Source organism: Monodelphis domestica, chromosome 2, assembly GCF_027887165.1.
Source record: "Monodelphis domestica isolate mMonDom1 chromosome 2, mMonDom1.pri, whole genome shotgun sequence".
Taxonomy (NCBI): Eukaryota; Metazoa; Chordata; class Mammalia; order Didelphimorphia; family Didelphidae; genus Monodelphis; species Monodelphis domestica.
The window spans coordinates 515580320-515592465 of NC_077228.1; the positions used below are offsets into that span (position 1 = coordinate 515580320).

Sequence of the window (12146 nt, forward strand, 5' to 3'; positions counted from 1 at the left end):
CTCAGCCTCAGTTTCCTCTTCTGTAAAATGAAGTAAGACTAAATGCTCCCTAAACTCTAAATCTATGAGCCTGTGACTTTCAGCGGCACTCCATGACTAGTTTCTCTCTTCTACCCACAATTGGGGCTAATTCTTCCTCTATTCCAATACCAGGGACACACTGAACCCCCTCTGTGCCCCCTCCCTCTATTGTGATTCATGATGCTCCTTTCCTCCTTTTCAGCCTTCAGCCCACGAATTGCACCTGCACCCATTACGGGCACACAATGGGCACACTTGCTGTTGGGTGAGGGCACCTCCTTGTCTTTGTATTGGAGTGTTCCCTTGTTGGAGCTCTATATCCCTCCCCGGGCCATAACCCAGCTAGTCAGCCTGGGTGGGTGCAATGTGTGTGGTGGTGCTTGGGCGGAGGAGCGGGCAAAAGGGTGGGCAGGAGCCAAGTTGGCAGCTGAGAGTGGGTCAGGGGAGCGGGCTGCCTTTCTTCCTTTAGCAGAAGAGGGTCGGAAACTTTTCCTCTCACCCTGGTGGCCAGCCCCCGGCAGGACCTTGGAGGGCCGAGCTGCAGCCCGAAGGGCCCCACTAGCCTGGCTTATGGCACATTCCCCATCTTCGCCCTGATGGGTTCTGTCTTAGTGCTCAGCCCAGAGCACTGACTGCATGAGGCTTTCCGGAGAGCCGAGAGCAGCAGCAGAAGCAGCAGCAGCGGCGGCGGCGGCGGCGGCGGCGGCAGCAGCAGCAGTCACCGCACCACTCACTGCCTCCCCCATCCTGGGACTCTAGCCCTTTAAATCTGATCCGTTACCAAAAAGAAGAGGCATCAGCCCCTTTTAATTAGCTCGCCCGGCCGGCTGGGCTCCTCCAGAGCTGCGGTTCTCCAGTTGCTTTGCGATGGTTTGAGAGAGCCCCCCTGAGCTCCCTGTGGGCCATGGATCCTGGACGCCTCTCCCCTGAGAGCAGCAGGAGGTATGAGCCTTGCCAAGGAAGGGGGGGCTCTGGATCTTCGGAGCTGGCTGCATGGACGCTGCCCTGGCCAGCCCCTCTCGCTTGCCTCCCCGGGTCGGGTTGGTCCCCTCCCCAGTTTGGGCTGAGTTGAGAGGAAGCCAAGTTTTCCCCGCTTTGGCTTTCTCTGGCTCCGTACAGGTCCTGGTGCGTTTGTTTTGGCTGGGGGCCTCCCCTAGCTCGCAAAGTCGTTCTGAAGTGTGTGTGTGTGTGCGTGGGGGTGCTTCTTTCTCCCCGGACTACTGCAAAAACATTTCCTCCTCTCGGGTTCCCTTCCTTCCTGCTGCCTCCAAGGAGAGGGCATAACCCAGGCTTGACTTTACTCTTGTAAATCAGTGACCTGCCACTCGGTCTGAGAGAAGTTGGGAGGCTGCTTTCCTGAATGGCTGGAGAACTCATCCCCACTCTCTAAATGGCCCCGGAGGGAGGGAACACCCAGCTGGCTCCTTCTCCCCAACTCCCGACCCCCCCCATTCCACCCCTCCCCCCCACCTTGGGGAAAGGGCTCGAGATCTGAGGACTCCCTTAGCCTGGAGCCCCTCAAAGAGTTGTGAGGCTGAAGGGAGCCTGAGCTTCTTCGAGGGAGGAGAGAGTTGGGTTTGCTCAGGAGTCAGCTCTAGGCTGGCTTGTCCCAGGAGAGGACTGATCTTTGTAAATTGCATTTTTGTCCACGGCACCGGGTGGGCTTTAGAAGGGCTTTCTCGAAATCTTCAATTGATTTCCCCCCCGCGGGACCGTTTCTTCTGGGGAAAATGTCTTTTTTTTTTACCCCCCCCCCCCAATAAAGCCTTTTTCCTTTAAAATCTTGCCTGGTGTGACCTCCTGCCCACCCCAGGCCCTGTGTGAAGTTAAGCCTTCTTTACTTATTAAGGATTAAGTCCCTCTCACTTTGTGGAGTCATTCTCTTCATCGCTGCCCTTTCTTAAAGGCTAGGTGAGTTGGAGGGTCCTAAGGTCGGGCGGCAGTTCCCCAGGGCGCAGCCCCTTTGGGATTTATGCTAAAATGCTCCCCAAACAAAGCGCCTGCGCTCCAAACCTCTTTAGACAATTAACCAGACCTTCTTCAGTTTTTGATGGAGATTGGGGTGTTGAGGGGGGTGGAGAAAGAGAGGAAGCAGCTGATCCATCCGGATGAGGATTTTGCCGGCAAGTTACAGCCTGGAATGTCACAGGCTGTTTCCACCAACAGTACAGTGGTCAGAAAGAGAGCGGCCAAATTCCTTCCAAAACCCCAGTGAAGAGGTTTAAACTTTCTCCCTGCAACGGTGCTGAAAGCCAGCCCAGGCGCCTGAAAAAGGCTGTAGGTGCATTCTCCATATAATGAAGCACACCAAGACTGAACGGGAGCTCTCTAGTGAATGAAGGGAGACTATTCAAGGAATACAAATGGAACCCTTGATAGATTCGTAATCTCTGCACCAGGCAGCCATGGATTTGGGTAATCATGCCGGGAGTCCAAAACAGGGACCCGGGAATGGAGAAGTTCTCTGCAAATGGGAGCTCAGTGTGTCAGGAAATAGGGAAACCAGTGGAGGCTCAGTTATTAAGGCAGATGGGAGAGAGGGAAGAAATCTGCAGGAGAGCAGTTATTTTATTTTATTTTGTAGGTTCTTGTTTCCATTTGATCATCCCAACCTAGGCTCCTTTCCTTGGTCTGGTGGCCTTTCTATGCATCTCTTCCCTGAGGAGCTGGCCTTCTAGTATCCTGCTGGGGAGTGGCCTAAAAAAAATAAGGTAGAGCTGAGGGAGCTGATAGACTGCACAGCCCAACCCCCTCATATACAAAAGGACAGACAGAAGAGTGGACACAGGTCACAGTTTTTTTCTTTAAACCCTTACCTTATTTCCTGGTAACAACTCTAAGACAGAAGGTCAAGGGCTAGTCAAATAGGGTTAAGTCTTATGCCCAGAGTCTTACAGCTAGGAAGTATCTGAGGCTAGATTTGAACCCAAGTCCTCCAAATTCCAGGTCTGGTATCCTATCCATTGCACCACATATCTGCTTCACAGGTCACAGATTCTTAAGATCACATGTAGTTGAAAGAACACTGGATGGGATCAGAGATTTAGAGCTGGAAAGGACCTTAGAGATGGAAGAGCGCAATGCCCTCATATTACAAATGGAGAAACTGAGGCTCAGGAAATTTAAAGTGACTTGTCTATGATCACATAGCTATTAAGTGTCAGAGGAAAGATTTGAATCCAGTTCTAGATTTTATCTATTTTGAGGGTCAGAGATGGCAGTGCTGGGACCCTGAGTAGGAAAAAATACCTTTCTTTCTCTCTCACCATCCCCAAACCTTTTCTCTGTCCTGAATTACAGATTGGCAGTTTGGTCTCAAAACCCAGGGATTCCCTCCTTTCCTGTGCCCTCCTTTCATTCTTAGGCAATGAAGGTGCTTGGGGAGGAAACTTCACTTTTTGCCATCTGTTCCTGAATGACAGTGGAACATCCTGTGCCAACTTTTCCTATTTATTTCCCTCTGTTAAAAGAATCAAATGGGCCTTAGGGAAAATAATAGACCATTAGAGCTAGAAACAATAATAATGGTTGACATTTCTATAAAGTTATAAGGTTTACAAAATCCTTTCTGGATATTATTATCTTAGTTGATCACATCAACTACCTGGTGTATTATCTCCATTTTACACAGAGGGAAACTAAGGCTCAAGAGAGGTTGACTTCTCCTTTTTCACATAGGTAGAAAGTGTCTGAGATGAGATTTTTAATCCAAGTTGGAGCTTTCTGACTCCAAGTTGAATATTCTAGCCTTTAGACAACATTGTCTTTCACTAGATCCAAGGTTCTTATTTTACAGATGAGAAAACTGAGTCATAGAGCAAGGAAGGAGCTGGTCTGTGGCCACCTAATGGGTTACTGGATCTTTTTAAAATTACAACCCAAGTCTTTTGACATTCAGGATCTTTCCACTCATCTCTCCAGTGGTGCCCTTTTCATTGGGCCATTCTTGGCCCAGTCTAGATGTCCCTTATCAAATGGAGAGTGTCCTTTAGTGACCCACAAATGGATAGATTTGTGCCTCTGCAATCATTCCTGTTTAAAATCTAATGTTTTCTTGTTTATCTGAAAATTTAATAGATGGCTGCTGTCCTCCATAGGAGCTCTTAAGCACATCAAAATGGTGCTCATTAGGCCAGGCAAAAAAAAATACTCTTAGCCAATTATGATGTAATATTTTTTGATGGACTAATGACTTGTAGCAGCTCACAGTTAAATAAACAAACCCCTGGATCAAGAAATTAATTCTAAGGAACGATGGACCCATTTACTTTTAAGAGAAGTAGAAATCAGAATTGCAAGTCTTAGGCTCAATTGTGAGCTCTGCCACTTATTGGGGTTGAGGGGAGCTGAGACAAATCACTTAATGGTTCTACATCAGTGAAATAAGCTCATTACCAAAGTTCTTTCTAGTTCTGGATCTCTATTCAGTTATTTCAGTCTCATCAGACTCTTTGTGACTTCCATTTTGGTTTTTCTTGGCAGAGATACTGGAGTGGTTTGCCATTTCTTCCTCCAGCTCATACGACAGATGAGGAAATTGAGGCAAACTGGGTTAAATGACTTGCTCAGGGTCATACAGCTAGTAAGTGGCTGATGCCAATTTGAATTCAGGAAGGAGTCTTCCTGACTTTAGACCTGGTACTTTATCCATCGTATGACTGATTTTAGCTGATTTCTAGGTGGGATTGAACTACTGTGACAAAAAACAGCTCTTGTTTTGTTTCTTTATTGAGCATGGATCCATAATCATTGGCTCTGAACCTAGGTTCAGGAAATCAGACTGTGGGGAAAACTGAGTTTGAACCAAAGTGACCCACAGCAGCAGTGGTCCATTTATATCAGGCTCCTGTGGATTCCCAATCTGTCCTCTTGTGACACTGGTCAGAATAGCAAAATGATTTGCAAACTGGAATTACTTGGAGAATTTCTCTGCCCTCCCTCTAACACTAGCTTCTGCCTATTATCCTCCAGTCTAGAATAAGGGGGTGCAGTCTGGTGTGGCAGAAAGAGTCCTGGTCCTTCCATCACAGGGTCTTGGTTCACCTCCCAGCTCTCATCCTTAGTTCCCTGGTCAAATCATTTCCCCTCCCTGAGTCTTAAGCTACTGCACTGTGAAAAGAATGGATTGGATTTACTGGCTTCTGAGGCCCAGATCAGTGGTCCTGTAAGACGAAAGAGTAGATTGACCTTTGGGGAGAATCAGAGCACCCCAATAAATGCCCTGGGTCACAGATCTATCAATAAGCATTTCCTGGGAGTATTCTCTTTGTAACTGCAACACCCTGTGCTAGACTATGGTCCCCAACAAGAGCTGGTACCTGCCCTCACAAATCTTAGTTTAATATCTGACTTACTACCTGTGTGCTGTTAGGCATGTCACCTAACTTTCCCAACCCTCAGTTTCCCCTTCAATAAATTGAATGTTGGACTCCATGGCCTCTGACATTCCTTCCGTCTCTAAATCCATAATTTTAGGATAACCAACAGTATCATGGCCTGATAATAATTCACATTTCTATATCACCTAAAGCATTTTTTTCTCACAAAATCTCAGTGAGGTAAATGGAACAATACCCATGCCTCCATTTTATAGGTGAATAAAGTCCCACAGAGTTTAGGTGATCTGCCCATGATTGCATAGACAGGAAAGGTTACAGGCAGAGGAAGAGCCCCAGCTTCCTCACTGCTAGCCCAGGTGCCATAGTGGCTCATCATCAATGCTAGATGAGGGGTTGGGGGAGAAACTCAGTCTCATAAGAATTCATAGGAGAGAAGGATCATGGTGGGATGGGGAGTTGTCAAGGAAGACTTTCTAGATGAGGTAGGGATTAAATAGGGCTCTGAAGGACAAATAGGATTTAGAAAGATGGTGATGAGGGATGCAGGGAATTCTGGAGTACACGGGGGTGGGATGAGTTAAGCCGAGATGTAGAGAAAGACAGATTCTAGGAATAGATCAATGTGGCTAGAAGGTTTCTGCTGGGAAATAGTGAAAATTAAATTTGGAGCTAGATAGGGAGGGACCTTGAATGCCAAGACTAAGAAATATGAATTTTATCTTGAAGACAAGGCTGTGAGCAGGGATGTAACAGGATGAAGGTTGTATTTAAGATTAGTTTATCAGTGATCTATGGAGTGGGATAAAACTGGAGGAAAGCAAGATGCTAGAGCAACAGCCCAGTCAGAAGTTGATAGTGTAGACCTGGGGAAAGGGATATTTTATATGATTGAACTTATCTCCCTCCCTCCCTTCCTTGCCCCCTCCTAGGGGGCAGGCAATTTGAACTGGGTTATACATATATTATCATGAAAACATATTTTGATATTGTTCATTTTTGTAAGTGAGTAATCTTATAAAACAAAACCCCAAATAAACAATTGAAAAATTGTATACTTTCATCAGTATTTTGACTCCAACAGTTCTTTCTCTGGAGGTGAATAGTATTCTTTGTCCTAAGACCCTCAGAATTGTCCTGGATCATTGTATGGCCAATAATAGCAGTCTATCACATTTGATCATTCCACAATATTGCTGCTGTTATTGTGTACAATGCTTTCCTGGTTCTGCTTATTTCACTCTGCATCAGTTCATGAAGGTCTTGGAATAGAGCATTTTTCCCCTAAATTAATTAATTAATTATTTAAATTTTTGGAAATTTTTATATTTATTATATTTATAAAATGTTTATAAAATGTAAAATTAAATAAAATTAGTTAATTTAGAATATTTTCCCATGGTTACAAGATTCATGTTCTTTCCTTTCCCTCCCCTGCTCCCATAGCCAACACGCAATTCCACTGGGTTTTACATGTGTCATTAATCAAGACCTATTTCCATATTATTGATATTGGCACTTGGGTGATCATTTAGAGTCTATATCCCCAGTCATATCCCTATCGACCCATGTGATCAAGCAGTTGTTTTTCTTCTGTGTTTCTATGGAATGGAACATTTTGATAGATCAGTGATCTCATTTATGAAGATACTCTCTCAAATGGGGATGGACTACCTCCCATTCGTACCTTCTCATCCTGCATACCTCTTGTTTACTTTTTCCCATAAATCTTCCACAGCTGAAGTGGGAGGAGCATCTCATGCCCTTAATATGCTAGGGACTTTGCTTCAGATCCATTGACATAGTGTGGATGCCAATGGAGCATAGTAACTACTCATCCATTATCCCTCATTTTTGATGCATGACCTGCTCCTGTCTAGTCACACAAACTCTCTGTTACCTTTTTTGAGAGGGAGGGCCTTTTCCTACCCACTGTGCAGTTTACTCAATTCCACCATTCAATTAAATTTTATTCAAATCAAAAAGGATTTATTGAACATTTCAAATGGGGTGAGCACATTACTAGGTGATGGAGAGATAATGGCAAAAATATGACATTCCCTACCCTCAAAGAACTTGAATTCAGGAAAGGGGAAACAACACATACATAGATAAGAATCTATAAAGAAAAAAAAAAACTAAGTCAAGAAGGAGAGAACTCAACAGCTGAGGGGAAGGGGATAGGTAGGAAAATTCTCATGTAAGAGGCTGTTCCTGAGGTGGGCTGTTAAGGGAGCTAGAGATTCCACAAGGTCAAGGTGAGGAGAGAGGATATTCCAGTCAAGAAGGTCCCTGTGCTTCAAAGCTTCAAGACAGGAGATGGAATGTTCTATAAGGGAGACAGCTAGAGGTCAGGTTGATTGGAATGGAGAGTGAATGAAGGGGAGAGATACTTTGATGGGTCTGGTGATAGGAAATAATCTGGAAATGTAAGTGGGTATATATATATATGCCAAACTGAGGATTTTTGTATCTTAGGAGTGATGTGAAACCATTGAATATTTTTAAGTGGCCATTGAGATGGTCAGATCTGCGAATATTAGAATGACAACTGCATAAGGAATGAATTGGAGATGAGAGTCTGGAAGCTGGGAGGCTAGTTAGGAGCCTATCGCAATCATCTTGGTGAGATGAAATAAGAGCCTGAACCTAGGGAGAAATTGTGTGAGTGGAGAGAAGAGGATAGATGTGAGAGGTGTTGAATCCATAAGGCAACAAGACTTGGTAACTACTTGGGTATGAGGAGTGAGGGAAAGTGAAAGGTAAAAATGACTCCAAGTTTATAAATTTGAGTGAAAGGAAGAATGTTTATGCCTTCACTATATGTCTCTCAGTTTTTCTTTGGGTGATTCACAATTTGAATTCTTCAGAGACCAACCATTCAGAGTCATCCAAAGAATACATAGATTAAAAAAAAGATGGGGCACTGTTTTAGGAAAACCTTTGTGGTTAATTAAAAGCACTGTACATTCTTCCAAAGGCAATTCAGCCTGTTCTTTATTCAATTCTGGGCCCAGTACATTGTCCCATCTTGGAGCTTGTCTAAGATATGTATAATAATGGTAGTTCTGTGGGATGATTTTCCAAATGTATACCATAGTCTGGACAATAAGCATTTTTCATCCATTTTCTTTTTCTTGTGTGAATGGGCAGACCAAATTCTTGAGGGATTCTAGATTTCATTTAAGAAATGGGGCAGTGTTCTAAGGATTGATATGGGCAATATAAGATCATCAGAAAAAGAGAAACATATGGAGGACTTCATCATCTATAAGAAATTCCTTTTGACTTGGACTCCATATTGGATACCATCTCAAACAGTGGTAGACACCTTAAGTGAGAATTCTTCTTTGTCTTGCTTCACTTGATATCAACAATCAGAACATCATTGGAAACCATTCTTTTGTCACATCTTTCAAGGAATCTTATAGAATTTTGGCATGTGCATGGGAGATAACTTGGAGGAAAGTCTAACTTAATGCATTATTTTTCTCTGATGAATAATAATAAAGTCTGAAATGAATTGGTGATTGGCTGAATAGACACACAAGACTTGTATTTATTCTGATCAGTACTGCTCCCACAATGTCATAATCTCAGCATTAGAAGGAACTTTAGGGGCCTATACCTGACCCAAAATCCTCTCTATGATATTCCTAGGTCATTCAGCCTCTGCCTAAAGGCTTATAAGAAGATAGAAATCACTTCTTCCTGAGGCAACCCATTTCATATATGGATAACTCCATTAGGAAGTTTCTTAAATATGCTTCCTTTAAAAATCCCATTCATTGATCCCAGTTGTGGTTTCCCAGACCAAATGGTACAATTCCAATCTCCCCTTGTGTTTGCCCCTCAAATTCTTGAAGACAGCTCTCATTTTTCTATTGAGTTTTCTCCAGGCTAAACATTCCCAGGGCCCTCAACTGATTCTCATATTGTCTGATCTTAATGTCCTTCATAAAACTGATTGTCCTTCTCTGGATGATCTCAAGCTTATCAATCTTCTTCTGGTAGATGGTCATAGGACTGTCTCCAGGTATGTTGAATGCAATCTGAAATCGAATTCATTTTTATGGCTGTCACATCATTCTATTGACTCATCTTGATCTTGGTGGTAACAGAAGTGGAAGGGCAAAAGCATTCCCTTCTGTATGCCAGGCATTGTGCTAAGCCCTACCTCATTTTGTTCCTCCTAACAATCCTGTGAAGTAAGTAGGCTCTCTTTTATCCTCAGTTCATAGATGAGGAAACTGAAGCAAACAAAACCTAAATGACTTGTCCAGGGTCACACAGCAAGCAAATATCTGAAGCCGGATTTGAACATGAGTCTTTTTGACTTCAGGTTCAGTGCTTGATCCATCTTGCCAATTGGATTTCCAAGGCTTCTCCCCTAGTTGTCTCTACTTTATCTTATTCTTATGAAGATGACTTTGGAACTCAAGAGAAAGGCTTGACATTTATCTCCATTAAATTTCATCTTATTAGAGTTGGATCTTGACTGTTATGCAGGGCATTCACTATCCTTCACAGCTTTTTGTCATCTGAAAATTTGATGAGGCTTCCACCTGCGCTTTTACCCAAGTCCCAGTTAAAAATGCTAGATGTCACAGGGTCGAACACAGATCCCTGGAGCACTCCACTGGAGACTTCCTTCAAGACGGACATCTAATCCTCAATACATGGTTTTTGTCCATTCAGTCCGTCCCTAATCCATGTAAGGGTAGCTCGGTGGTGCAGTTGATAGAGTGCCAGTCCTACAGTCAGGTAAAAGTTCACATCTAACTCCAGACACGTTCTGGCTATGTGACTCTGGGCCAGTCACTTAACCCTGCTTGCTTCAATTTCCTCACCGTTCAAATAAGCTAGAGAGAGAGAATGGGCAAACCCACTAAGATCTTTGCCAAGAAAACCTCAACGGGGATCACAAAGAGTCGGACGCTCTTGAAGAATGACTGAAAAACCAACAAATCCACTCAGCTCTACTCTCCAATAGCCCACATCTCTTCATCTTATCCACAAGACGAACACGAGAAACTTTGTCAAGTGCCTTGCTGAAATCTAGCTGAACCCTATCTACAGCCTCCTCTGATCAGTCCACGTAGTCACTGTCAAGGAAGGAGATAGGGGGAGCTTGGCGTATTCTTCACCAAGACAGACTGGCCCTTTGTGTGATCGCTGCTTCCTTTGTGATGTCATTAATCATTTCTTTAATAATACATTCTAGACTTTTCCCAGAAATCAAAGCCAATCTCTCCAGCATATAGTTTGTAGGTTTCATTTCCTTCTTGTCTCTGGACACTCTATTTGGTGGCCACCTTTTGACTTCTCTGCTCTTTGCTTTCTTTATGAAGAGAATTAGAATAGATTTTCTTAAGCAAATATCATACACTCGTGATGACCCCAGATGGATTCTTATGAAAGTTGAATGAAAAGGGAAAGGTAGAACTTTAGGATTGACTCCATGATATGATCCATTAGTGAACTAGAACTAAATGGGCTAGAGGACAGCTAGGTGGCTCAGGGGAATAGAGTGCCATGTTTGGAGATGGGAAGTCCTGAGTTCAAATCTGGTCTCAGACACTTCCTAGCTGTGTGACCCTGGGCAAGTCACTTAACCCCAATTGCCTAGCCCCGGAACTCATACTTACCATCACTTCTAAGACAGAAGGCCAGGGTTTAAAAAAACCAAAGAATTGAGTAGGATGGACAAAGGTATCTATTCCTTGGTGTGGTGGATTGAGTACTGGACTTGGGAGCCAATGCTTACCTTAGATACTTGTTTGAATATTCGATGAGCCTGCCATCTACGATTTTTATCCAAGTCACAGGAAAAAGTGCGAGATGCACTTACTGGTTGAATGATCCTGGGAAAATCACTTAAGCTCTCTCTCATTTTCCTCTTCTGTAAAATGCCAATGATAATAACAATGTTTACTTCACAAGTTTGTTGAAGGTCTTCAATAAGTTAAACATGTGTCAGCATCTTTCCCTCTGTGATTGCCTTCCATGCCTTCCATTTAAATATTCCCCTCCACGTATATTTCATTGTATTTCCCCAATTACATGCATAAATAATTTTTAGCATCGTTTTTTGATAACTTGTGATCCAAATTCTCTCCTTCAATCTCTGAGAAAGCAAATAATAAATGAGTTTTTTGAAATGTAAATCTTTTTAGTTAACAAAACACTAGGCTTTTGAATCCTGAAGAATGTATACAGAAGGGAAAGAAAAATATTTTGGTTTTTTTCCCTCTTTGTATATTATTGTTGCAAAATAATCTAAACTATGATCTATCTGCTCTCGTGCAACATATTCCATAGATGCTTCTAACTTACCTGATTCTTTGCTCTTAGAATGTCAACTTCTAGGAGGCAGGCGTTGTTTTTGCTTTTCATTGAATCCCTAATGCTTGACACAGTGCCTGGCCCAGGAGAAGGGCTTAATAAATGCTTGTTGACTTGACTAAAACACTTTGCATACTTTAAAACACTATATAAATGTTAGCTATTGTTATTACAAAGGAGAAAACTGAGGAATAGCAAAGGGAAATGACTTCCCTAAAGGAGCATTGGATGTAATGGTCAGAACTAAGGCTAGAATTCTGGTTTCCTATCTCTTAATTCCAGGTGCTTAATGATGATTATGGGGGCAGCTAGGTTGCTCAATGGTTAGAGTGCCAGGCTTGGAGTTGGGAGGTCTGGGATTCAGATCTCGCCTCTGATACTTCCTAGCTGAGAAATGAAAGGTTTAAAAGAAATGTTGATGATGAAAACTATTATTTATATATG

General features: G+C 43.2%; 1 protein-coding gene across 1 annotated transcript in view; it reads left to right on the forward strand.

The window, feature by feature from the left end:
- The first annotated feature begins 364 nt into the window (after positions 1-364).
- CALN1 (calneuron 1) overlaps positions 365-12146 on the forward strand; it is a 529462-nt gene continuing 517680 nt past the window's right edge. The window contains exon 1 of the mRNA XM_007485687.3: positions 365-963. The gene's annotated coding sequence lies outside the window, so the exon portion shown is untranslated. The remainder of the gene's footprint in view (positions 964-12146) is intronic.